Source organism: Theropithecus gelada, chromosome 14, assembly GCF_003255815.1.
Source record: "Theropithecus gelada isolate Dixy chromosome 14, Tgel_1.0, whole genome shotgun sequence".
Classification (NCBI taxonomy): Eukaryota; Metazoa; Chordata; class Mammalia; order Primates; family Cercopithecidae; genus Theropithecus; species Theropithecus gelada.
In genome coordinates, this window is record NC_037682.1 from 119,406,590 (window position 1) to 119,434,582 (window position 27,993).

General features: G+C 38.3%; 1 long non-coding RNA gene across 1 annotated transcript; it reads left to right on the top strand.

Moving 5' to 3' along the window:
- Positions 1 to 71: 71 nt before the first annotated feature.
- LOC112607350 lies at positions 72 to 27,993 on the top strand. Its single transcript, XR_003115765.1, has 4 exons — positions 72 to 249; positions 2,959 to 3,039; positions 5,297 to 5,411; positions 27,831 to 27,993. It is a non-coding gene; the product is annotated as an uncharacterized LOC112607350 (long non-coding RNA).

Here is a 27,993-nt window from a genome sequence, read left to right on the forward strand (position 1 = left end):
TTGAAGGTTCTTTGTTTTGGAATGATTTGTTACACAGCACTAGACAATTGATATAGCCTCACCCCAACTCCAATCTCAAATAACTGGTCATTCTGAATTCTGAAAGATCACAGCACTCTGTGTCTACTTCTATTATAAAATTCATATTTGACCATAATTATTTATTTCAGCATGTCTCTCCACTACCAGACTTTGAGTTCCCTGGAACTAAAAACATTGCTTGGACTTCACACTGTACCTGCATACCTAGTAAGCACTAAAATAATAATTGGTAAATCAATGAAAAACTAAAGGACTGGCCTTCCTCGGGTTGATCCTGTCTGAGTGTGTTCGTCACACTACAGGCAGAAGGAACTTTCACTTCGTATACTGGAAAGAATAGTGAACCTCATGCCTCAGTGGTGTGGCTCACCTGAGGTTAAGTTTAGCAGCAGTAATAGACTGGAACTTTTTAGAATGCTAAGATTCAATAGCCTCAGATGAACAGTATTTTACTAGCTCTGCCAATCTAAAAGCCTAGGGAACTCTTTGCTTGCAAATAACAGCATATAATTCCAAGCAAAATCCTGTAAGGCTTGGCTTCTAGTCAAAATTATAAAAATAAAAACATTTGTTTTTTACAATTCCTCTCTAGAGTTTTGTGCAGCATTATCCAGATGAAGTTGAATTATTCACTATAACCTATAGTTATTTGCATATAACTGGTGATATGGCTGAGAAAAGCAGTATCTTATCAATTATCTTCAAATCATGATTTCTCCAGTTTAGAACCGTATTTTGCATATACTTTAGCTGGACTAGTCCAACTATTGAATCGTTAAGTAATCCATTTCTAAGCATGGATGTTAAATTACATTTAGTTAAGGTTGCATTATTGCATTTAGTACTATTTTCATCATATGTATTACTGTTAATATCATGTTATCTTTAAAATAATCACTAGCATGAAGTTGGAAGGCAAAGAAAGATTGAGTAAGGGACTTGGAAGAAGAAATTTTCAATTCTTGTTTTGCTTTGTCAGTGACTTGCTCTTGGTCCCTTTTCATCTTAAATATTTGTCCCTAGTTTCTTTACCGGCAATGCCTTTTAATGAGAAAAGAAATGTTTTAATTAACCACAACAGTATTTGTTTATGTTAATTTAAAAATTACAGCATTTGCAAAATTTTAACTATAATCAAAATCAACAGCTAGCCTAACTTTTAAAAAGAATTCAGAATGCCTTATTGATATCTATTGGAACGTTTCATATTTGTGATCCATTTTACTTTCTACTGTTGAACAGCAGATCCTTCTGGTTTAAGAAAGGCTACAAATCCTTATTATGTTGCTGTATTTTTGGCAAAATACAAACCGAACTCCATATTAGTGAGCCTGTATTTATTTGCAAGAAAATTTAATCCATATGATTTTGAGTCATTGTCACTTATAGTAATACAAGCAAATCATGCTGCATAAGTGCTACTTGATTTCCAGGACTCCTTTTGAGCCATCTTTTGAGGTGGTCTTTTTTATTTAGGACAAGAAGGTTTATTTTTACTGGTTGAAAAAAGGCTCAAGTTTGAGTAAAAATATGGGCATTCATCACAACAGAGGATGAAAAACAGACTTCTTCAGACAAGTAACAGCATAAGTGTTGAGGAGTGTTCTAGACAGATAGAGTGACTCAGCTGTGAGGTGTACACTTTCTGGGCAAAGATTAACCCTCCTGCCAGCATAGGCCAACAGTAATAAGCAAGTCAACTTTTCTTTTCCACGTTGTCCAATGTAGATAACTGGTGACTGAATTAAAAATACAAATCAAATTATTGTAAAGTGAATGTTTGTTGATTTTGTAACGTTTATGTAGGTGGGAGAGCCAGGGTTTGAATCAGTCTTGTGTTCTCTGTTGAACTGGGTGCTGAATGGAATCCACCTCAACTGGCTTGTCCTCAAACTTCATACCAGAGCAATGAATCACCTTCAAAGCTAATTCAGGGAGCATACTGGCTCCAAAGACCATTAACCCTGGGAACTCCCCAACTGAAAGGTGGGACTGTTGAGATTTAGAACTGCTGGCTTGGAGTTGTGAGTCATGTTTGAATGCCAACAACCTGGCATAAATCACGGAAGCACTTGAATTTCACATTCATTGCTTACAACAGTGTGGAAATTGCTCAACATTTATGGCAGACGTGCATTCCACAGATATAAAAATAAAACTTCATTAGAAATCTTGATCTTAAATTTAGACATTGAGAATTAAATTCCAGGAGAGTCAATCTTTCTCAAACCATAAATAAGAAATAGAGTGGTTCCACTGTTTAACTTAACATTTCTTTTTCATAATCTATATGGCCAAAAATCTTAATCAAAAGACATGACATTTAGAGACAAAAAAACAGATTTAAGACCCTACACTGCTGATCACTAGTTAACTGATGTTGGAAAATCACAAAACTCTCTACTTTAGCTTAGTTTTTTCAGCCTAATGTGCATCATAGGGTTAACATCAAGATCCAATGAGGTACTATGTCTAGAAACCTTTTAGTCATTAATTTAGAGTCATTCATTTATTCTTTGGCTTAATGTGCAAAATTGAGAAAAAGGCATTAGCACAAAACTTCATGCGACTAAAACCCAGGAATCTCTGAATATTTTTAACCTCTGTAGGAAAATGTTGTAAGATCTATAACATTGCATTTCAATCTGTTTCCAGGCATTAAGAACAACTATTTATTTGCCTCATAACCCAAATTCATGCTCCCCAATAAAAACTGAGTATCTAACATTAGGGTATAAAATGCCAGCTGAAAGAGTATTCACAACCATATACAACGAAGAGTCACACTTCCAAGAAGAAAGCCAATGTCCCACTTCAGCATCAAATCTAAGACACTGCATTTCGCTTTCTCTGTACCAATATCATAATTTGTTGGTTAATCTCTTGGTTTTATTTCAAAAATGAAACTATATTTAGAGAGGAAACAAATTCTACAGCTGCTGTTGGATGCAAAAGATCTTTTTCTTTCTTGGATGCTTTAGATTTGGACAGAGAAAGGTACATATTTGAACCATATGTGAATTCAATGTAATGTATTAGCTTTGATTGTGCCAGAGTTCCTAGAGGGCTCCAGAAATCAAAGGATGTGGCTGGTCACCCTAATTTTGGAGACTTGAATGCCTTTGTTCATAGTAGGAATCCAGAACAGAACGCAGCAACTTCTGTTCCTCATGATTTCATATACTCCATCCATAATCATCTGTCCTAATTCCAGATGCTAGTTTGGTTTACCCTATGGTAGCAAAATCAGTCAGTTTTCATTTTCTCAGGAAGAGAGGAGACTACTGGCAGGAGGAAGAGGAAGGCAGAGTAGAATGATAAAACCATGTGTGTGAAACATGGCTGCTTAGCCCAGTACTAGCAATCGCAATCATTTTGCTCTCTCTCTTCCATGTCTATTAAGTGAGAGTTTGGCTTGGTTGATTTCTAAGATCTTTTCTATGTCTGACAGTGAGTAATCTTACCAAATTCTTGAATTAGGCCACCACATAAAGATGAATTACTGCAAAAATGCTTGCATAAATGAAGGTATGGCACAAAAGAAATATAAAGGAGGGAAAGAGAGCTATACCATTTTAATGCAATCATGATTTTGACTTCAGTACATTCTGGAATCTACCAATCAAATCACAATATCTTCTCCCTAAGGCAGGCAATTCAGTAGTGGACATAAGAGAAGTAGTGTATCAGTCAGACTCCTCCATAGAAAAAGAACAAAGAGAATATGTAAATTCACCTTTGTTTGTTTGATTGATTATTTGAGTAGTTGCCTCATCCCACAGTTGTGAGGACTGTCGTGAGGACTGTCACATCTGAAACGCATATGTAAGGCTCACAGTGTGAAAACTCAGGTAGGATTTGATGCCACAGATTTGATGCTGGGGCCCTGAGACAGAATTCCTCCTCCAGGATAGCCCTTAGGCTATTCTTCAACAGATCAATGGTTCAACTTACTGTGCTGTTCAGCTTTCAGTGGATTAGATGACATTCATCCACATTATCAAGGGTAATACCCTTTACTTAAAGACAACTGCATCAGCAAAATACCTTCACAGTAACACCTAGACAAGCGTTTGATTAAATAACCTGCTTTTCAGTTGAGTTAACTCAGAAGACTAACCATAACAACTAGTCTAGTGATGAGTTAAAGACTATTCCCTTTTCAATAAAAACATTAGGGATTCTGCAAAATAGAGTTAATGCTCTGAAATTTGTCAGAGTTTGTAGCAGATTTTACACTTCTGCCAGTCAGTGTCGATGTTTTCTTCATGCATCTAGTTTTTATTTAGTTAAAGATGCCCAGACCACTTGGTGATTGAGCAGATGACTTTGTTTCCAATGGCATTATGTATAGGAATATTTTAATAGGAACTTGTTCACAAGTCCACATTTATGCACATTTTTGAATATTTTAAAAATTACAGAATTTTTAAAATCAAGGGACATAAACATGTAGAATCTTAGAACTGCATGGGCCTTCAAGATTATGTCGCTCTACTTTTCACTCAATGCCACAATACCTTCTCCCTTAGTGCTGAAGTTTTTAGTAGAATATTCCTGATGATGGGTAGATTACTACTTCAAAAATCAGCGGATTCTAAGTTTTAAATAGCTCATTATTGGAAAGATCTTTCACAAGATGGCCTGTGTCTATCAACCTGATAGTTCCATCCTTTGACCATCTCTCTGCTCTGTGAAGACATGTATGATAATCTATCATCTCTATAAATCCAATCCTAGTTTCACATATGATCTCTAAAATATATGTAAACAGCTTCCTGCTTCCTTCACCATGCCTCAGGTGGCACTATAAATTGCTTTCACTCTCTCCCTAATCTCCACTATGCTCTAAAAATAAAAAAAATAAAACGGAGTATTAATTCATCAGATGTTTATTGAGTTGAATCTATATGTCAGATGCTAGATGAATTTTTGGCATTGTGCCATTTATCTAAAAAACTCACACAAAGGCATTTTTAGTCAATGTAATAAAGCCTTAAAATGAATTTAAGGCCAAGATATGGGTATCTATGCTTTTAGAATAACTAAATCTTGGTTATTCCTTCACAAGAAAAAAGGCAAAAGTCGTGTTAATAAATGGATAATACTGTTTTATTCAAGCTAGATACTCATCATTGGAAGGAAATTAATAGCAATGTTGGTGAACTATGTTTGAGTTTAGGAATTTAGGAGAAAATCAGAGAACTTCTGGAGATAACCATTTTCTTTTCCTTTTCTTCATCAATCCAAACAGAATCAGAATCCATCCTTCTTTTTCCTAACTGGAATTTGAGAGGCACGAGAAGGGAGCTAAACACGCAGACTTCAGTATCTGGTGGAAAGAGATAAGGTGTCTCAAGGAAGGTTAGGTAAGGATGGGGTGTCAGGGACATCTGAATAAAAAAAGAGTTTAAAGGAGAAGCACGATGATTAAAGAGAAGAGTGCTTACAATCTTCTGGAACACCTTCCCTTCTCCGTAATTTCTTAAATATCTCAGTAATATTTTATAATTACTAAAGATATTTCTACAAATGGGAACATTTCCTTATATGTGTTTGTTCAACCTAATTCAATATGGTGGTTAAAACCTGTATATGAATGTTTAGGGCAGCTGTATCCATAATGACCAAATACTAGAGCAACCCAGATGTCCTTCAAAAGATGAATGGTTCAGCTAACTGTGCTGCATCCACAGCACGAAACACTCACTACTCAGTGATTAAAAAAAAAAAACCAAACTACCGATACACGCAAAACTTTGTATCCAAGGAATTAGGCTGAGTGAAAGAAAAAACAAAAGCCAGCCCTGAAGGCCTACATACTATTTGATTTCCTTTATACAATATTCTTTAGGTGACATAATTAGAGAAATGGATAATGGATTGATAATTTTTAAAGACTGAGGGAGGTGGTAGGAAACTGTGGCTACAGAAGAGCAATACAGAATCTTTGTGATGACAAAACTCTTCTATCTCTTGGCCGTATCAATGTCAATATCCTGGTGTAATATTATAAGATGGTTTTGCGAGATGTTACCATTGAGGAAGACTAGGTAAAGCTTACATGGGATCTTTCTGTATTATGTCTTACTGCTGCATGTGAATCTATAATTATCTCAAAATAAAAAGTTTAATTTACATAATCATATGGGCATATTTAGGTCTGCGTCTGCATTATCTATTCTGCTCTGTTTCTATTGATCTATGTCTGTCTCTCCACCAATTCTACACTGTCTTGATTACTGCAGCCTTAGTAAGCCTTCATATCAGGTGGAGTGCTTCCTCCCACCTTATTCTTTACTTTCAAGATTGTTTTCACATTTCTAGGCTATATATCTTTTCATATTAATTTTCAAATACATTTGTATATGTCTACAAAATGTCTTGCTGAGATTTAGATAGGAATTATATTATACCTATAGATCAATTTGGGGAGAATTGACAATTGTATTATTTTGAGTCTTTTCAATTCATAAACACAGTATTCCCATTTATTTAGCTCTTCTTTAAGTTTCATAGCGTTTTATAATTTTCAGCATAAAGAGATTGTACATATTCTGTTAAGTTTATAGCTAAGTATTTCATTTTCTTTGCAGTTATTTTGTAAAAGATTGTGTTTTGAATTATGTGTCTAATTTTGATTTTCAGTTATTTGTTGTTAGTACACAGAAATGTGACTAATTTTTGTGCGCTGATCTTGTATTCTGAAAACTTGAGGACTTTTTGGGGAGCAGGTACCTTGAAATTTTCTATGTAAATAATTATGTCATCTGAAAATAGGGACAATTTTCTTACTTTAGAAACTTCCAACCTTTTTGTTTGTTTGTTTCGTTTGCCTTATTGTAATGGCTGAAACCTCTAGTACTATGTTGATTAAGATTAGTGGATAGATATCCTTACCTTGTTCCTAATCTTGAGGAGAAAATTTGGTGAGAAAGTCATCTACACTTAGGTTTGATGTTAGATAAAGGGTTTTTGAAGATGCTTATTAGTAAGTTGAAGAAGTTCCCTTCTATTCCTATTTTTCTGAGTTTTTTTTTCAACCATCCATGGATGTTGAATTTTGTCAAATGCTTTGCTCTATATTGATTTATATGATCTTGTGATTTTTCTTCTTTAACATGTTGATATGGCAGATTATACTGATCAATTTTGAATGTTAGATCGGCCCCACATAGTTGGAATAAAGCCTGCTTAGTCATGGTGTATAATTCATTTTATACATTGCTGTAGTTGATTTGCTAATATTTTGTGGAGGATTTTTGCTATGAGGAATAATTGTCTATAGTTTTCTTTGTTTTTTAAAATTTGTATTTTCTTTTCAGTTTTTGGTATCAGAGTAATTCTAGTCTCAAAAAATGAGATGAAAAATATTATCTAAAATTGGTGTCAATACTTAAAAGTTTGGTAGCACTCTCCTGTGAAACCACCTGGACTTGGACATTTCTTCCTCAGGACATCTTAATTACAAATTGAATTTCCTGAATGGTTATAGAAATATTCAGACTGGCAAATCATCTTAGCTGAGTTTGGGTGGCCGGTGGTTTTCAAGGAACTGGTCTGTTTTTTCTGTGTTGTTGAATTTATGAGCTTTCAAAGGGTTAAGACATATGAATAGTCTGCTATGGTGTAGCCAGCCTCCAATATAAGCCTCAATGATTCTTGCTTCTTGCTATTCACACTCTTGTGTAGTCACCTTGCACATTATACTGGAGTTGGCCTGTGTGAAATATAGACTGTGTCAGAAATGGCAATTATGTCTCCTCCAACACTGGGCTATAAAAGACATTGCAGCTTCTGATATAGTCTCTGTCTCTGACTATGGCTCTGAGGAAAGCCACCTGCCACACTGTGTGTAGCTCTATGGAGAAACCACGTGGCGGAGACATCAGCTCTGTGAGTGCACCATCTTGGATATGGATTCTCCAGCTCAGTCAAGGTTTCAGATGCCTGCAGCTCTGGCCAACACCTTGCTCACAATTTCATGAGGGACCATGAGTCAGGTCATTCAGCTAATGATTTTCCTTTTTCTCCAGTTTTAATTATTTGATCATTCTTTTATTCACTCATTTACCCATTCCTCCATTAAATAAATATTGAATAGACCTCTACTGTATGTCATACATTATATTGGGTCTGGGAGTAAAAAGAATGTTAAACAGAATATTAAATAGAATTTTCCTTTTGTCTCAGCCCCAAATTAAGGGGCAATAGATAATTGCCCCTTTCTCCTAAAGATAATATCTTAGAATTACAACATATACCTTCTAGGGCTTAATAAAAAATAGTAGGATTAGTCCTGTGCCTCTGAAGCCAGGCAGCTTCTGGAGAAGCAACCAGTTTCTACAAACCAAAGGCCAGAAATCTAAAAGGAATTCATAAATGAGAGTTGTTGGAGTAGGAAGAACATGAGAAAAGTGCTCTGGCCTTTCTCCTTCCCATTGGGAGGGTTTCCTCACCACCCTCAACCCTACTGGAGGGATTTTCCAAGAGGGTCTCCACAGAGATGGAGTTGAAGTGCCTCAAGAAGATTGGCAACTTATTCACCAGCCTAATGAAGTGGAGCTGCAGAACCACTTATGCTTAAATCAGTACTGCTGCTGAGCTGAGAAATTTCACCCAGGTATGACAAGCATGCATTGGGGTTTAAAGGTTATAGGCTAGAATGAAAACCAATAACTGCTTCTTTTATGGTGCATTCCTAAGGCAGGAGACTGTCTGGAGTAGCTGCCATTGTAAAGAAGCAGAGAGTGCAGCAGTAGCCAGCACAGCTTCTATGCACCTATCTCCAAACCTTCATCCCTTGTATTTTTCCTCTTGGAGTCCCAACCATCCCTTGCATCATAAATGAAGCCAGGAACAAAAAAAAGTTATGTTGAATAGAACTTGGTAAACTTATCAGATGCCAAATTAAATGATGTGACATTCCACCTCTAGCAATAAGAAAGCTGTAACTTTGGACCTATGAACACAGAAGTGTTACAATAATTGTTCAATCACACGCTATTGGTCTAAGAAAAATAACTTGCCTTTATAAATCACTCACTAGCAGGAAGTATCTCAGCACTGAATGAATTCCGCTATATTTTCACTAGCCTTCAAATAAAATCTCTTCATCATAAGACACTGAAATGGACAGGACTGTTCACGAAGTAGAATTTAGGCTGGGAACAGTGGCTCACACCTGTAATCCCAGCACTTTGGGAGGCCAAGGCAGGAGAATCATTTGAGTCCAGGAATAAGAGACCAGCCCGAGCAACATAGTAAGGCCCCATCTCTACAAAAAATGCCAACGTTAGCCAGCGTAGTGGTGCAAACCTGTAGTCCCAGCTACTCGGGAGGCTGGGGTGGGAGGATAACTTGAGCCCAGGAGGTTAAGGCTGCAGAGAGCTATATAATTACACTCCAGTCTCAGCGACAGAATCAGACCCTGCCTAAAAAATGAAAAGGTGGAATTCAGAAAGTCAGCATATATTTCCTCTGCTTTTAAAACACCTCTGCAAAGATATCTTGCATAATGATGCCCACCTCCCACCTCTGTAGATCGAGAGCCACCTTATGTTTGCAAAAACTTAAATTTTCCAGAACATTTTAGAAGAGGTCTGATTAGTTCTTTCTGGAACAAGATGGACTTGGTATACCAAAGACACACAGAGAGTAAAGAAGCTTGGGTCTAAGTGAAGGCTGGTCCTTTTATCTTATGTGTAACTTTTTGGGTTTTTTTGTTTGTTGGTTTGTTTGTTTTTTGAGACAGAGTCTCCCTCTGTAGGCCAGGCTGGAGTGCAGTGGCACGAACTTGGCTCACTGCAACCTCTGCCTCCCGGGCTCAAGCAAATCTCCTGCCTCAGCCTCCCGAGTAGCTGGGATTACAGGCATGCGCCACCACGCCTTATTTATTTATTTATTTATTTATTTATTTACTTATTTATTTATTTATTCATTCATTCATTTTGTATTTTTAGTAGAGACAGGGTTTCACCATGTTGGCCAGGCTGGTCTCAAACTCCTGACCTCAGGCAATCCACCCATCTCGGCCTCCCAAAGTGCTGGGATTACAAGCGTGAGCCACCACACCCGGCCCTTATGTGTAACTTCTAACAAGTCATTTAACCCCTCTGACCTTCAATGCATTCATCTGTAAAGTGCAGACAATAATGTCTTCCCTATATATTATAAATACTTAGGAAGATTAACCAGTTAATATGTGTATTAAAATTATCATCACTGGGCATGCTGCGTTGGTTTCCTGTTTCTGATTTCCTACTAACTGCACCAGATTAATCATAAAATTCCACTTTCTTCATGCAATCAAAGAATGCTGACTTTGGGCAGGACAGTATTATTCTGTATCCAAAACATGCCACAGCATAGCCTCAGTCTACCCTTTTCAACCTTCAACCTCATTTCCCAACACACCACAACATGTGTGCTGTGTACTCAGGCTGAACTATCCTACAAAGTATCTTTACCTCCATGTCTTTGTTTACCCCCGAGATAAATAAAGTATACATTCTGCCCTTGCATGTTTGGGTTTTCTCCATACCCTTGAATGTTTCCCTTGGAATTCACAAGGTAGTGTCCAGGTTTTTGGCTTGAGATGTGACATTATTCATCTTTTTCCTCTCTCCTGTATTGTCTCCTTGAGGAAAGAGATAATATATTCTGATTGGTTGTTTTCTGTTTTGGGTTTTTATTTTTTGTATTTTTCACAACATAAAGAACAATAGTTTGCACATAGCAGATGCTCAATAAATGCTTTTTAAATAACGAATGTGTAATTTTAATTTCATATAAATATGAGACTTGTTCCCTGGACTCCACCTTTCAGAAGAGTGGGTGGAGACAGAGGTCGCCTCTCCTTATCTGCCTCGGAAGCTTATTGAAAAAAGAAATGTACGGCCCAGAAGAAACAAGGGTGCTGAGAGGCTCTTGGGAGAGCACCTTGGTCCAAAATGAAGAATGCAGAGGTTTATCCTTCAGGCTTGAGTAATAAATCCCTCAAACATTGAATTATTTTTCACTAGAAACAAGAAGGCATTCTTTGAGTATTTAAAAATTCTTTAGATAGCAGCAGGTCATGGGAAGCCACGCAAAGGCTGCTCAGTGCAGGAATCTGGTTCTGGGTGTCCCCCTGGGAAACCAATCTCCTGAGCTCAAGGAGATCCTCATTTCTGATTTTTTTCAAATAACTGCAAAGGAGACCTAAGTCGGAAGACTTAACCTCTTCTATGCTCAAGTAAGCCCTTAGCTGCAAGTGGAATTCAGAGTATTTCCACTTCAGAATATAACACACATTTTGGAGGAAATGGGGGATTGACTTAGCCTGGAAAGATAAGGCAGCAAGGGGATCTCAAAGGAGAATGGAGTTTTTAGCCTCTCCACACAGTGCATTACTAGGGAAATCACCAAACATGTAACATATGCACTGTGGCTTCAGCAGGGAGCCCTGGCTTCTGCTTCAGCCCTGCTGAATTCCCCTCAGCACAAAGAGAAATTTCTTTCTTTTTTAAAAATTTTAAGTTATGGGGTGCATGTGCAGGATGTGTAGGTTTGTTACATAGGTAAGTGTGTGCCATGGTGATTTGCTGCACCTGTCACCCCCTCACGTAGGTATTAAGCCCAGCATGCATAAGCTGTATTTCCTGATGCTTTTTCCCCTCCCTCTGACAGGCTCCAGTGTGTGTTGTTCCCTTTCTGTGTCTATGTGTTCACATTGTTCAGCTCCCATTTATAAGTGAGGGCAAGTGATGTTTGGTTTTCTGCTCCTGCGTTAGTTTGCTGAGGATAATGGCTTCCAGCTCCATCTGTGTCCTGCAAAGGACATGATCTCGTTCCTTTTTATGACTCCATAGTATTCCATGGTGTATATGTACCACGTACCACATCTTCTTTTGCTTTTCTTTCTTTCTTTTTTTTTTTTTTTTTTTTGGAGATAGAGTCTCGCTCTGTTGCCAGGCTGGAGTGCAGTGGCACAATCTCGGCTCATTGTAACCTCTGTCTCCCAGGTTCAAGTGATTCTCATGCCTCAGCCTCCGGAATAGCTGGGATTACAGGTGCACACCACCACACCCAGCTAATTTTTCATATTTTTAGTACAGACCTGGTTTCATCATGTTGGCCTGGATATCCTTACCTCGCGATCCACCCACCTCGGCCTCCCAAAGTGCTAGGATTACAGGCATGAGCCACCGGGCTTGGTCACCACATTTTCTTTATCCAGTCTATCACTGATGGGCATTTGGGTTGATTCCATAGTTTTGCTATTGTGAATAATGTTGCAATGAACATACATGTGCATGTATCTTTATAATAGAATGATTTCTATTTTGCGGGGTATATACCCAGTAATGAAAATGCAGAGTCAAATAGTATTAATGGTTCAACGTCTCTCAGGAATCACCACACCGTCTTCCACAATGGTTAAACTAATTTACATTCCCACAAATAGACTTAAGATTACGCTACAAGGCTACAGTGACCAAAACAGTATAGTACTGATAGAAAAACAGACACATAGACCAACAGAACAGAATAGAGAACTCAGAAGTAAGACCGCACATCTACAACCATCTAATCTTTGACAAACCTGACAAAAACAAGCAATGGGGAAATAATTCCTCATTTAATAAATGGTGCTGGGAGAATTGGATAGCCATGTGCAGAAAATTGGAACTGGACCCCTTCTTTACACCATATACAAAAATTAAATTAAAATGGATTAAAGTCTTAAATTTACAATCAAAACTATAAAAGTCCTAGAAAAAAATCTAGTAACACAATTCAGGAAATAGGCACAGGAAAGGACTTCATGGCAAAAACATCAAAAGCAATTGCAACAAAAGCAAAAATTAACAAATGGAATCTAATTAAACTAAAGAGCTTCTGCACGCAGAAGAAACTACCATCAGAGCGGACAGACAACTTACAGAATGGGAGAAAATCTTTGCAGTCTATCCATCTGACAAAGGTCTAATATCCAGAATCTACAAGGAAATTAAACATGTTTATGAGAAGAAAAAAACCCATTAAAAAGTGGGCAAAGGACATGGACACTTCTCAATAGAAGACATTTATGTAGTCAACAAACATATGCAAAAAAGCTCAACATCACTGATCATTAGAGAAATGCAAATCAAAACCAAAGTAAGATGCCATCTCATGCCAGTCAGTATAGCAATTATTAAAAAGTCAGGACTTCTTTACAAGCTGAGACATCACTTGTCTCTGGTTAGTAGGTCTGTCACAGCCGCCACTAGACATGGCTATTCTCAGAGCCAGTCCTCACTTCAGATTTCATATCATTCCTGCCTGCTTTCTACCTTGGCTCCATGTGTAAGGGATTGCTTACCACAGGAACATATATTCTCCCTCTCCTCTGTATCTGTGTAGAGAAATATGGAACATGCATTTCTAAAGAAGAAAAAAAGATTTTTTTTCAAGTACAAGGCCATTTTAATGCAGATTTAGAAAAGTAAAAGTAAAACTTACTCATGTGAACAGTTTGAACCTGCCACTACAGATAAAAAATTAAGTCAAGAATCATAACTAGCTGGTAAAGTAAACATTTACACAATTGACACATTATTAAAAAAAAAAAAAATCAAGCAGCATCTAGGTGCAGTGGCTCATGCCTGTAATCCCAGCACTTTGGGAGGCCAAGGCAGGTGGATCAACTGAGGTCAGGAGTTCCAGACCAGCCTGGACAACATGGTGAAACCCCATCTCTACTAAAAATACAGAATTAGTCGAGTGTAGTGGTGCATGCCTGTAATCCCAGCTACTTGGGAGACTGAGGCAGGAGAGTCACTTGAACCTGGGAGGTAGAGGTTACAGTGAACCGAGATCGTGCTGCTGTACTCCAGCCTGGGTGACAGAGCAAGACTCTGTTTCAAAAAAGAAAAAAAAAATCAAGCATAGTAGAAGCAATCAACACACAAAGAAATTAACAATAGCTAAAACTCCACACAGTAGAATTGTTGAAATGAAACATTGAGCAAAGAATCACCTTACGATTAAACAGACAAAAAATAAACTTGATAGAAATCATTTTAGATAGACTGAAAATAAGTAAAATTATACACAGTAAATATTGATGACAATAATATTTGTTAAAATATCAAAATATCCTCAGAAATTTAGATCTAACATTTTTAGACACAAAATTTGGACTTTGTAGCAGTTATGGCCACAAAAGATAGTTTACAATTGCATATGGGTAAAAATTGATTTAAATTCAAATGAGACATTTTTTGTAAAATTTACACTAAAAAGGATTTGTCCAGATGAAAACAAGTTTAGTAAAATAATTTTTTTTTTAAATTGAGGTGATTTAACTCTGGATACTAAATTGATAAAGGAAAAATAACCTTAATGTCATTTTCTCCAGAAAATTTTTTTCAGTTAAAAAAATTATCAGCACTAGTACATGTAAATATAGTGTTAAAATATACTCAGTCTAAGAACAGGCAGATGTTAATAACTGATGTGCAAAAAGGGCCAGATGCACTTCCCATGTGGAGTGAGCACACAGCCAGCTTCTTGTATAAAACCAGGAGTCGAAAAACCCTTCGTACACTCTATACTACCTCCCCTGACACTTCTTCTATGTCCCCCCTCAATGTTTGTCACCTCAGCCTCTGCTGGGGTGATTCCACTATCATGGATCCTCTCTCCAGAGAATATCCTTCAATGCCAAGCTTGCATTCTGGTAGATTGGTCTTAAATTCTGACACACACACACACACTCACATTCAGCCTCACACATAAAGGTGTGGAGGTTGAAGAGGGTAACAGAGTAGTCTTCTGAGATGCAGTGAAGATAATTCATTTCTGGTCATGGAGTCTCATTTGAGTTTTACAACCCTACAACTGCAGTAGGCTCCAGCAGAGAGAGTGACGAGACAGCCATCCACCCATCTCCCTCTATGAAGAGGAGAAACTGAGACTGGGGAAAGCCGGGTGACTCGTGGTGACTGGCATGACAAGTTGAGGGGGCGAGGGTAATGGAAACGTTCATTGTTCTTTGCTAGTACTTCTATGGAAAAACAAATCAACATGGTTAATTACTCTTAGTCAGCCCTGCATGCAATTTAAAGGCAAGAAACATTTTTCTTTCCTGCCTTTCCATTCCACTTCTCAGAGCTCGCTGACACTTCTGGCCCTAAGTTAGCACATTGCCCTGGCATCAGCATCCTGCCCAGGCCAGCCCTTTCCAGCCAGGCACCACATGCTGGCTAACCCTCACCACCATCCTGTTTCTCAGAACTATTTCTCACCTAATTCCCACGAGGCTGCTAAAAGCAGGAGCAGGAGAACGTATTTACAATAAATATATTTTAAAAGGATTTATATCTAGAATAGATGAAGTCCTAAAACAAATTGAAAAGACAAAGGCAAATAACCAATTGAAAAAATGCATGAGAGACTCGAGTAGATACTTCACAAAAGATAACATCAAGATTGCCAATAATCATGTGAAAAAAATCATTCAACTGGATTAATCATTGGTAATTACTAATTAAAACCACAATGTGATACCACAACACACAACCTACAATAACTACAATGAAAAATTCTAAATGTGGCAAAAAGGTGGGGCAACTGGAAGACTGATACACTGTGTGTGGGAGCTTTAATTGAGTCAACCACATTGGAAAACAGTGTAGCAGTGTCTACTGAAACTAAATATGTAAGTGAACTATTGCTTAGTAATATCACTTTTAGTTATATACCCAAGAGAAGTGCAAACCTATGTTCACCAAAATACGTTTACTAGAACTTTCATAGTAGCATTATTCATAGTAGCCAAAGTTGGAAATTACCCAAATGCTCACCATCAGTACAATGGATAAGCATGGTGTATTTTACACCATGGAATACTACGCAACGATGAGAATTAATGATCTATAAATCTATGTACCAAGATGCACAATTGTCAAAAACACAATATTAAACAAAAGAAGACAGTATATATTTGTGATTCTAGATACAGCCCAAAAGAGCAAACAAATGTGTTATAAGTCATAGTAGAGGTTTCTCATGGGGAGATGGGTAATATCTGGAAAGGAATACAAAGAAGGGCTCTGGGGTGGTGCATAGAGTCTGTTCTTTTAGCTGGGTGCTGGATGCACAGGTGTAGCTGGTAAAAAATTAGCAAATATATTCCCGGAATATGCTCATTTATATTTATGCATATTATAGTGCATTAAAAATGTTTACAAATATTAAAGTAAATTTAGGCAGAAAATTATACCAAGTCCTTACCTGCATGTAAAAACTAATTGCAGACTGGAGAGATGTTGGCTTGAGAGCAACACATGGAAAAAGGCCTGAGGTTTTAATTGACTACAGTCTCAATCCAAATCACGAGTAGAGTGTGGATGCCAAAATTAATTAAAAAAAAAAAAGGGTGGTTCACTAGTATAAGAATTAAGTGTATTCAGTATGTAAAATGTTCTCAGCGACTATACAATATAGCCCTTTCATTTTACATGTGAGAGAATCAGAGCCCACAGAGGACTTGGCCCAATAAAATTTAGATTTTAAGAAAAATAGAGCTGAACATCATGCTTTCTGACTTCCTCACCCAGAGCACATTCCTTTAGATCTGCACTTCCCAAGCCTTCCTGAGCATAAGAATCAACTTTGAAACCCTTAAAAAAAAAACTAAATTGGCCGGGCACAGTGGCTCATGCCTGCAATCCCAGTACTTTGAGAGGCCAAGGCGGGTGGATCACCTGAGGTCAGGAGTTTGAGACCAGCCTGGCCAACATGGTGAAACCCCATCTCTACTAAAAATACAAAAATTAGCCAGGTGTGGTGGTGCACACATGTAATCCCAGCTACTTGGGAGGCTGAGACAAGAGAATCGCTTGAACCCAGGAGGCAGAGGTTGCAGTGAGTCGAGATCATGCCACTGCACTCCAGTCTAGGCAACACAGTGAGACTCTGTCTCAAAAACAAAACAAAACAAAACAAAAAACAAAAAAACTTGAATCTCTACAACAAGCTGAGGACACACTGCTCCAGTCTATTCCAGACCACTGTACGAGAATTGGTAATGCGATGCTTTTGCTCTACTCATCCCTTCATTCACTGTGATTGATTAATCAGAGTAGTTTCTACTTCTTGCAAGACAGTTTTTTTGGCAGTGGTCAAAGAAAGTGAAAAATACACCATACGCAATTTCCGGTCAGTGCATATCCTCCGAATATGTAATGCTGCAAAATCATATTTCAAGTGAAAAGAGAAAACACACTAGTTTTACAAAATGAAAGAAACCTCATCGTTGGCCAGAAAATAACTAAAATACATAAGCAATAAATTTGACTCCTAGGGACCATAGTGTTCAAAACAACCCACATGCTATATAGGACAAAAACCAAGTTCATTGGCACAGGGCGTAGTGGTAAAAAGAGGAGGCCGAGCCCATAGTTTACACAAAGCTGTGTCACTCAAGTGCTGGTCTGCTGGCCCATGGCCTGGCTCCTGCCATCCCAGTCACAGGGCAGAATGGGCAATGATGGAAAGAATGGTTCTGCCCTGCTGAGGATGGGAAAGGGGCCCCAGGGGAAAGCAGGGAAGTGAAAATACAGAGAGGCAGAGGAAAAACATCTCCTTACACAAGACTAGTTTGCAAATAGAAATTACAAAGGCCATGAAGAAAAAGACTCAGAAGAGATTGCCTGCAAAATAAAGCATTTCAGACAAAAATTCACTCCTGACAATATTGAAAATAATGACATTAAAATCTTCAAGATCCTTAAAAACTGGAGGTGAAAATTCATAAAACAAAAATGGTGTCATGGAACAAAAGACATAGATACTGAACACAGGTGGATGATAAAACCAACCAATCCCAAATCATAAAGTGAAAAATACAGTCATTAAAATAAAAACTTGACAGAGGAAACAAAATCTAAATTGGATACGGGTAAAGATATAATTAGCAAAGTAAAAGAATGAAGTATTTAGTAAATGACACTAGGAGAGCTGTCTACCCATATACATAAAATGTATTTTGCATATATAGTAGGCATAAATGGTTTTTCTTATTTCATATTATTAATAAAATAAATTAAAATATAAATGTTAAAAACACTTTATTAGGAGAAAATATAGGTGCACATATTTAAGATTTCAGAGCAGGGAAAGATTTATTAAAGCAGACACAAGAAGACAAAATCATAAAGAAAAACTCTGATAAACCTGACCAATTTAGACTTACAAGTTATGCATAAATAATGGTATATAAAACAAAATTAAAGGCCACTGAAAGGAAATATGTTCAGTACATATAAGTCTACACTCAGAATATGAAAATAAATATATTCAATACAAAAATATAAAAGAATGTAATAGAAAAATGGGCAAAGTATTTTCATGTGTCATTCATGGAAAATGACAAATGAAATGGAAAACTGTATATGTAAAATGCAAGTGAAAACATGCTCACCTATAAAAATGATCAGGAACATTTTTAAAAAGTTAGACACACTTTAAAATCCACCAGATAGTCAAAAATATCAATATTTAGCCAAGAATGAGAGCAAATCGGAACTCTCATTTAATACTGATGAGAGTGTGCTAATAGAACCATCACAAAGAGCAGTGGCATCACCCCAAAACATTTATACTCTGTAGCCCAGCGATCCAAGGTGAGAATGCTTCCCTGTGTGTGTGTTTGGCCTATATAAAATCTACGAACTCTTACAGAGTAGAGATAACTATATACCAGGATGTCCCATACAACAATCTTGTAGCAAAAAGGGGAAGTAATGCAAAGGTCAGGTGGTAGTGAATAAAGACACATAGTTAGATACAAGGATAAATCACATGTGTTCATATAATAAAATATACTGCAGTTAAAAAGAATAACCTACGTATGTATTGTGATGAATCTGCCTTGAAAATATTATACTGAATGAAAAAGCAAGTTAGAAAACTTTGCATGTACTGTATTTAATTTAAATAATGCAAATGAATGATATAGCTTTGCAAATATGTATAAACTTATATATTTTTTATATATGTGCATCTATTATAGTTAAAGGGTACATATATAGAACTGGATGCACATCAAATACTTCTTAATCGCTAGCTCTGGAAGGGAAGGGAATACAAATTAGGAAGGACATCACAGGGGTCTCAATTTTACCTATTATTTTCTTTGCCTCCAAAAAAGTGTAAAGAAAATTGGAAAAGTATTAACAGTTGTTCCATTTTGGTAATGGATGAGTATTTATTAATTAACTGTTTTTTTCTTTTATTAAGGGAAAATACCTAAATTCAGGAGCTTAGTGAGGACTACAGGGTTTCCAAACCTAGAGAATTTAAAAAGGAGCTTAAAGAAGTAGTATATAGCCGGGTGCGGTGGCTCATGCTTATAATCCCAGCCTTTCGGGAGGCCAAGGCGGCTGGATCACCTGAGGTCAGGAGTTCGAGACCAGCCTAGCCAACATGGTGAAACCCCGTCTCTACTGAAAATACAAAAATTAGCTGGGCGTGGTGGCAGGTGCCTGTAATCCCAGCTATGTGGGAGACCAAACCCAGGAGGCAGAGGTTGTAGTGACCTGAGATCGTGCCACTGCACTCCAGGCCTGGGCGACAAGAGCGAGAATCTGTCTCAAACAACAACAACAACCAACAACAAGAAGTAGCATATTCACAAGCAGAACAGCTACTGCGGTAAGGGCACCCAAGCACATCATGTTTGGAACAAGTGAGAGAACAAGAAGGAAGAAAGGAGTCCATCAACACAAATTCTCTCAGATGCTAGAACAACTGTCACTGACTTGCATTCTTTTGCTCCAGGGTCCCTAATGAAAATCCATATATGGGTATTAGAAGATTAGCCTCAAATTAAGAAAGAATTCTCTAGCAATTACAATTTTGAAAAATTACTTGGCAATCTCAGGAGGCAGTAAGATGCTATCACTGAAGTTAGTCAAATCTAACGTGAATACAACCTGGTGTGAATACAGCTTTTGGACTTGAGTAATGCTTGGTTGGCATAGTTTGAGGTTTGGCTATGGGGAGAATGGCAAGCATGATAACACCGTTGACTCCAATAACAAGGCATTTTGCTGAGCATTTCAAAAACTCCCTTACTTAATTCTTAAAATAACACTAGAGGTTGGTAATACTTCATTATTCTCATTTTACAAATGAAGGTGAATATCACATGCTTGGTAGAGATTTGAATTCAGATTGTTCTGACTCTAAGACCTGAACACGTCATTAAGTTCCTTACGACCATTAGAATGTCAAGATTTATGAAACCAAAGAACTAGATTTCTAGTTGTGAAATTTAAGGTTCACCAAGGATACATGTCTTGAAGATGTTAGGGCCAATTCAGAGTCCCTGAAGGCAAACCACTTAAAAGTGAACTTCAAAGGGTACTATTTGGTCTCGTAAAGTCTAGTTTTAATGCTATGAATGTTACTGACTCTGCAACATCATATAAAGTTGCAAAAAAAATAAACAAATAAAACCTGACAAAATGATAGAGGGATTTGTACAAAAGAAGAAATAAGTACAAAGCCCAGTTCTGGAGACATTTGGTATCTGTGGGTGTGGATGTCTCACCATTTAGTGATCCCATGACCCTACACAGTCCACATTTTCAATGTACCCCTTACTCTACTCCTGTCATATGCTCAATCCTTATCACTTGAAAAATCTGTGAAATATTCTATATTCTCATAGCCTCAACCAAACCCTTCCCACACAGCTAACTGCCTGGCATTCATTTTATCTATATCTGAATAAGAGAGAGGTAGATGAGTCAAATATGCCAGAATTGTAACCTATAGTGTGAAGGAAGTGTAGGTGTTTGCAACGCCAAGTTTCGCTTACTCCCCTAGGCGGGGGGACCCTCTGGGGATGACATGGAATTTTTCCACTTAGCCTCGTGCCTATGTTGGTTAAGAAGGGCACTTCCCCAAGGATACTATGTCCAGGTAGGGGAAACAAATTACAAGAAAATTAAGCCCAGACCAAAAAGTACCTGTCATTGAACCCTCATGGCCATGCAGATTCCTCAAAGAGAACCTGAAGGACTCAGTGAGTTCTGGTTCAGAGTTTGGGGTCAAGGGTCAGACCCACAACTAAAGGTGCTTTGTGAAGTAAGAGAAAAAATGGTGGGAAGGGGTGGGTGGCACAGTGGTGATGTGGGTGCTGCTGTGTCTCAGCCACATCCAGTGAAAAGCTCATCACTAGTGTTCTGGGACAGCCTGAAGGAGGACAAATGGGAGCAAACACAACCTCTCCAGCTCAAGAAGCTCCCTTAACACTGATTCTCCTGCCTGCCTTCCTTTTATCTCTCTCACCTCCACGGTGATTAGGATGCTCAGTATGTTAGAGGTCATTCAAATGACTTCACTAATGAAGACTTAATTTCCCCCAAATATGTGCATGGAAATAGAATCAGGGTAGCTATTGGATCCCAAAGTTTTGGTCTCCAAGGAGTACATCTCCAGACAGCCACCGAAAGAAGCCAGTTTGTCAGAGCCCAGAGAGGTAGCTGTGCAGAATGTTCAGGGCACTCTGGACCTTTGGGCTTCTCTGTCCAGGACAACTCTCAGGCCCTCATGGTCGAAGTGGCTCTTCAGCAGGGATTTCTCCTAAGCCCAAAGAGCAGTCAGGACTGGGTACTGAGGAGCTTTTATGCATCCGAGCAAGAGCGACGGAGAGAAAAACGTTCTTGGCAGGAGCTTAAATTTCTGATTCTGGAAAAGGATTCTACTCAAATTTCCGAAAATTACATAATTTTAAGTACAAAGTCCAGGCTGGGCATGGTGGCTCATGCCTGTAATCCCAGCATTTTGGGAGGCTGAGGTGTGTGGATCACCTGAGGTCAGGAGTTTGAGACCAGCCTGGCCAACATGGTGAAATCCCATCTCTACTAAAAATGCAAAAATTAGCCAGGCGTGGGTGTGCACCTGTAATCCCACCTGCTTAGGAGGCTGAGGCAGGAAAATCGCTTGAACCCAGGAGGCGGAGGTTGCAGTGAGCTGAGATCGCACCACGGCGCTCCAGCCTGGGTGACAGAGGGAGGCTCTGTCTCAAAAAATAAAAAAAGTAAAGTAAAATAAAAGTACAAAGCTCTATGTCATTATTCATTCCGGAGAAAACTTCCCTTTGAAAAAAAAAAAGTACGAAGTCCTATGTAATTTTTTGTTACAACCCATCTATGAATTGAGGGCCTCGGTAAGCTCCATCTGAAACCGGCATCGTGAGATTTGCATACATAAGGAGAGTTCTGAGACCGGGTACATACTTGTGGTTAAAGTCCCATTAGAATAGCTCCTGTATAGAATACATTGTACACACAGGCTGTAAACTCAGACAGTGATGGGCGAATACCAAGGCTAGGAGCCACACGCAAAGACACCTGCAGGCATGTGTCTGGAGCAAGTAAACCTCTGAGCTTCAATTTTCTTGTCTGTAACAATAAAAGAGTCGTAATTACTCTAACCATCTTGGAAAGGTGATTAATTGTGGCAATCAAATAAGGTAATTTCATTGTTCTCCCCAGACTGCTACAACTAAATGCCATAGACTGGGTGACTTAGACAAAGACATTTATCCATTTTTCACAGTTCTGGAGGCTGAAAGTCCAAATCAAGGTACCAGCGACATGGTTTCTGGTGAGGGCTGTCTTCCTAGATTGCAGACGACCATTGTCTTGCTGCAGTCTCACATGGCAGACAGACGGAGCTCCTTCTTGTCTCTTCCTCTTCTTATAAGGGTGCTAATCCCATCATGGGTCTCCTCTTGGGACCTTACCTAAACTAAATTCGTGTCTGAAGGGCCTAACCCCCCAATACCATTATGATGAAAATTAGGACTTCAACATATGAATTTGAGGGGGTCACATTCAGTTCATATCAGTAATAAAATGAAAGTTTTTTAAAGTTATTTAGAACTCTGTAAATCCACTTGGTATCATTACCACCACCATTACTAATGTGAGCTTCATATAATATGTTAGAGCCTGATACAATATCCTGTAATTTTCTTTTCCTTAAGGATGATGGCATTTTGAGGAAACTTATAAACATGCTCTAATCCCTGTCCCCATCCCTACTTTCCACATGAGAAAACAGATAAAGCTGGGAAATCTGGGTATAAATTCTACCTTCATATTTTAATAAGTATTATCCTAGAACAAGTTATTTCACCTAAGACTTTGTTTCTTCATTTGTAAAAGAGAGACAATGCTGATAACACCTACTTTGTCAGAGCTGTGAAGTTTAAATCACACAATGTATGTTACATGCATACATTAGTCCATATTAACACAGAGTAATAGCTTGATATTGTTAGTGTTAAATGTCACTGAATGCTAAATGCTTCTGTTATGTTTTGTTATTATTAATGTTATTGTTAATCACAGAGTTGGACTACATACCAAGTCTCCTGACATCTGGTGTTCTTCAGAAAAAAACGGCGTCCTAATCTAGCAAAGCCAATTAAGACTAAGAACAATTTTTTTCTTAATGACAAATCTTACTAGGTCTTTTGCAGCTGTGTTTTTTCCATCTAAACAGTAAAGTTGAGTGCAGGGGAAAGCTAGTTTCTGGAAGCACCCATTAGAAGGGCAGTAAGTAGAATAGGACTCAGGTTACAAAGTTGAGTAGGTTTTAGTTGAGCCTTGTTGCTAAGATACCTGTATTTTCCCGAAAACCAAAGGCAATATAACGTCTAGTTTGAAGCCATAGAGAAAACTTCCCTGTGCAAAGAAACATCACTGGATCCTCTCTTCTGCAGATAGCTCGCTGTCGAGGGGAGTCTTTTCTCACATGGTATTTACTTTCTCTCTGTACTAAGTCTATTTGTTACTGCTTAGAATTGCTACTTTTCTAAAACGAGAACAACCACCACCAAAAAATCAAAGTATGAGTGCCCAGTCAGAACCGGTAGGGTTACCACTGAGTGTTCAATGACCAAGTTCTCTGCTAGAGGGAGACTGAATGTTTGCCTCATTCCCAGGCTTCCTCAGCCTAAGTAGAAAAAGTTAAAGGATTAGCCCTGATGAATGACTGATGCTCTCAGCAGGCATGGGCTCCAAGCCAGAAATCAGCCCTAGGTACAGACAGCAGCCGTGTCTGGGGTTGCTGGACGTGGCTGATAACAGGACCGGAAACCCATCAGAGACACCCACCCCCTTACCTCTGGGCCTCATCAAAATTACCTGCCAAAGAGACTCTGCTCCAGACCAGCACCTTGTCAGCCTGTTTTGTAATAGAAAACAGCTGTCCCTGTTGAGAGGGAGAGGTGGAAAGAGTGAAAAGAATGGAGAAAATGTACCATTCATAACTTTTCTGGTTGTGCAGAACTGAAAGTTGCAATCACAGGGCATGTAAAAATGGGAAATTCTAGGAACCCTGTGGGAATGATAGTATCCTCCTCTGAAGGGGCTGATAGGAAATCACAGCTACTGAATTTAAATCAAAGATGACTGTTGATCCTTAATAATGGATTTTGAGTAGAAGCTGAACACTGCTTAGCAACATCCCAGGGATAGCAGGGGCAAAGTGGTAGAGAGTTTTGATCAGGCAATTCAGGTAGGGAGTAGAATACTCATTGCTGCTTCTTCCTGTTTGTTGCTGTAATCTAGTGCCTAGAACAATGCCTATTGTGTGGCATTGTGCTCCATAAATACTTGTTGAATGAAGAGTTAATAAAATTTATGACCTGCATTTTCTAAGGCTGAGCAGAATGAATTTTTCAGTTCATTTGATCACAATTTGACTCAATGTTCTGTCACTTACTAGCTCTGCTGTCTTAGGAAAGTTCCTCAATATATCCAAACCTTAGCTCATTTTTCTATAAAATTGGGCTTGAACAGTTACCTTATATGACTTTAAAGATGACTAAATTAAATAGAATGTGTTCTTAAATATCTTTCATGAAAGGTAAGCTCAGTAACTGATAAAAGTGATCATGAACTGTGTGATCATTCGGTCCCACAGTAGCTATTAATGTACATAAATGATGCCCAGATTTACCAGGACAGGATAAAAGTAATACCACAAATACTAAGAAATGTTAATATCAGACTGTTACCTTGTTAATAGTAGCCAGAGGGAAGGGTCCTTGCATGTTTCAGCGACATCCTAGTTATTTACATCCAGAAGAGGTTTCACCAGGCACATTATATAAAGAGCTCACCAAGAAACAGTGGGCTGAAGAGACCTTGCACAGCCAGCTAACACCAGGGACAAAGATCATGTGAAAAACAAGAAGCCAGTTGTGACAGAGGCACTATCAGTATCACTGGTTCTTGCATTTATAAAGAGGCAATTTAGGTTTTTAATTAGATCAAGTTTTCTGACTAATGAAATAATCTCTCTGTACAAGCATACATACACACATGCAGGTACCCAATATACATAGAAAAAAAGAGTTAATTCAAGAATAGGAAAGGGATTTAAGATCATTCAAATCGAGATCTTCAAAATTCGAGTATACGTATTTTACTCATAACAGGAACAGGAAGCTGTGAATAAGGAGCAGTCATAAAACAAGAAAGATGTCTTTGAAACCAAGATTATAATTGCCATCTACATGCAGTTGCTTGCTCTCTCTATATCTCTTTCTCTTTCTCTTTCTCCCTCTCTCTCTCTGTCTCTGAAACTTCCACATGTCTTCTATTAACAGGACACTTAATTCCTGGTGACGTATGTATCAAATTAGAATTCTAGCCCTTCTATATAGTCGCAGGTTGTCTGTCATCTCTCCCTGAATGTTTCCCAGTCCCCCACCTGCGGTTCCCTGTGGCTTGTTCAGTAAGAATACGCCACTCAGCTTTTCTAATGGGTCTTCTGGTGGCCCTGAGTGATGAGATCACTAAGGAAATACTTTAGTGCTGAGAGACTCACCCTGGGCCCAAACAAAGCCCACCTTCTGATGTCAGAAGGGGCACTAAGAAGTGAATCAGCACTCTGTCCTATCAGGCTTTCTAGTTATGAAGAACAAGAGGTGAATAGCGCTGTCCTTGCTGTGCACACTCGTATTCCTCTGAAGCCCCTTTGATACAATAACTCAGCTGGTTCTCTCTGCCTCTCAGAGCATGGAATCTGTCCTACCAATGGGGAGATTGTGTGTTTTGAAAAAGCTCCTGTGGGTGGTTCTGATACAGAACACCCCCCCCATCCAGCACTGGATTAGGAACTAAGGGTCAAAAGGCACATTGAATGGTGGATGTGAGGCTTCCTAGGTCTCTTACTTCACAGACCTTATGGAAAAGCAAGTTTGGAAATGAATGAGCCCAGGATGAAAATTTAAGTCTCTGTAAAACATCTTTCATCTACAAAGAAACAGTTTTTTCCTCTACCAAAGTCATTTCAGATACATATGTCTTCATTATGGTCATCTGGGTATTTATAAGGAATACCACGTCCCTTGCATTTCAGGTGTGTTGTAGATTAAAGATTATATTATTTCCCTTTTATCTTTATCATCTCCAAACCTCCTATACAACAATTGAAAAGGAAGTGATACTGCAAACTCTCAACTTTGTTGTGAGGATAAATTTACTTATATTACATAAGATATCTAAAACAATAAAAGCTGCTTAATATATAAAAGCTATTATCATAGTTAACTTTTCTTTTAGTCTTATGACTACATTGTGTAGTCAATATTGTATAATCTGGATTGTGTAGTCATACAAAAATGCCATCTTCACAATACATTTCTAATAACCTGGAAAGCATTCTGTCATTTTCTTAATATTGGCGTGATTCTTGGGTTTGGTTAAAAGGGATTAGAAGAGATTCATTCTCCCCGTCTGTACTAAAAATACAAAAAATTAGCCGGGCGTGGCGGCGGGCGCCTGTAGTCCCAGCTACTCGGGAGGCTGAGGCAGGAGAACCACGTGAACCCGGGAGGCGGAGCTTGCAGTGAGCCGAGGTCGTGCACTCCAGCCTGGGCCACAGAGCGAGACTCCGCCCCCACCCCGCCCCCAAAACACTAAGGAGATTCATTCTGTGTTTGGTCTCTTTTCTCACCTGTTTGGACTTGTCACAGCCCTTTCCCTATAATGAATCTGATTGCTAGGAAAGAGTCCGTTGTGAAACATGTCTCAATGTTACATTTATTTGCAAGATATTCAGCTTTACTCCACTCGTTGGCATTGTTCTCTCTAATGAGATCAATGTATGGCCAAACTGAGTCACTGGTTCCTTCCCTTCTTCCAAAGAAAACAACGGCAATTCCAAGGAATTCTTTTCTTTGTTAGTTTTTAGCCTCCTATTTCATTTCTATTATAAATAGCATCAATTATCTGATGTGGAGCTGACAGAGAAGTTTGCCTCCCACGAATCATTTAATTCAGCTGATTCAGCAAAACATTTGACCAAGAGTGTGCATGCGTGTGTGTGTGCACAGACTCCAATGCCTGAGTTTTTAATATAAGCTAGATACAGGCCATTTGTCTCCGGATTAATGATAAACAAGGTTAAGAACACAGTTGCTAAGTTTTGTTTCATTTGGGCCTTCTCGAGCTGCACTTAGCAGATACTAAGTTATAATGACCTCTGGAAAGTTCGCAAGTTTCCAGGGGTCCAGGACAGTAATTATCTCTTAATTGTAAAAACAAGTGCTGCTGAAGAACATAAGGTCAAAGGAAAATCAGGAATCAGGACTTTGTACAGAAAAAAAAGTGAATACAATAATGTTTATTCATCTATGAATCACTCATTCATGATTTTCTTTTTATAATATCATCAACAGAAATAAAATGCCTTATGTTTAAATTTTCACTGTGCTTGTATTTCAGCATCATCAAGAGATACTACTACTGATGTTTTCATTTTACTTTCCTCGGATCTGCCTAAATTCAGTGTCTCTCCTAGAAAACCAGTCAACTCATGAAAAACTGTTTGTAAGAAAACGTTCTCGACACAAAGAAAAATAAAGGTTTGAGATGATAAATATGCTAA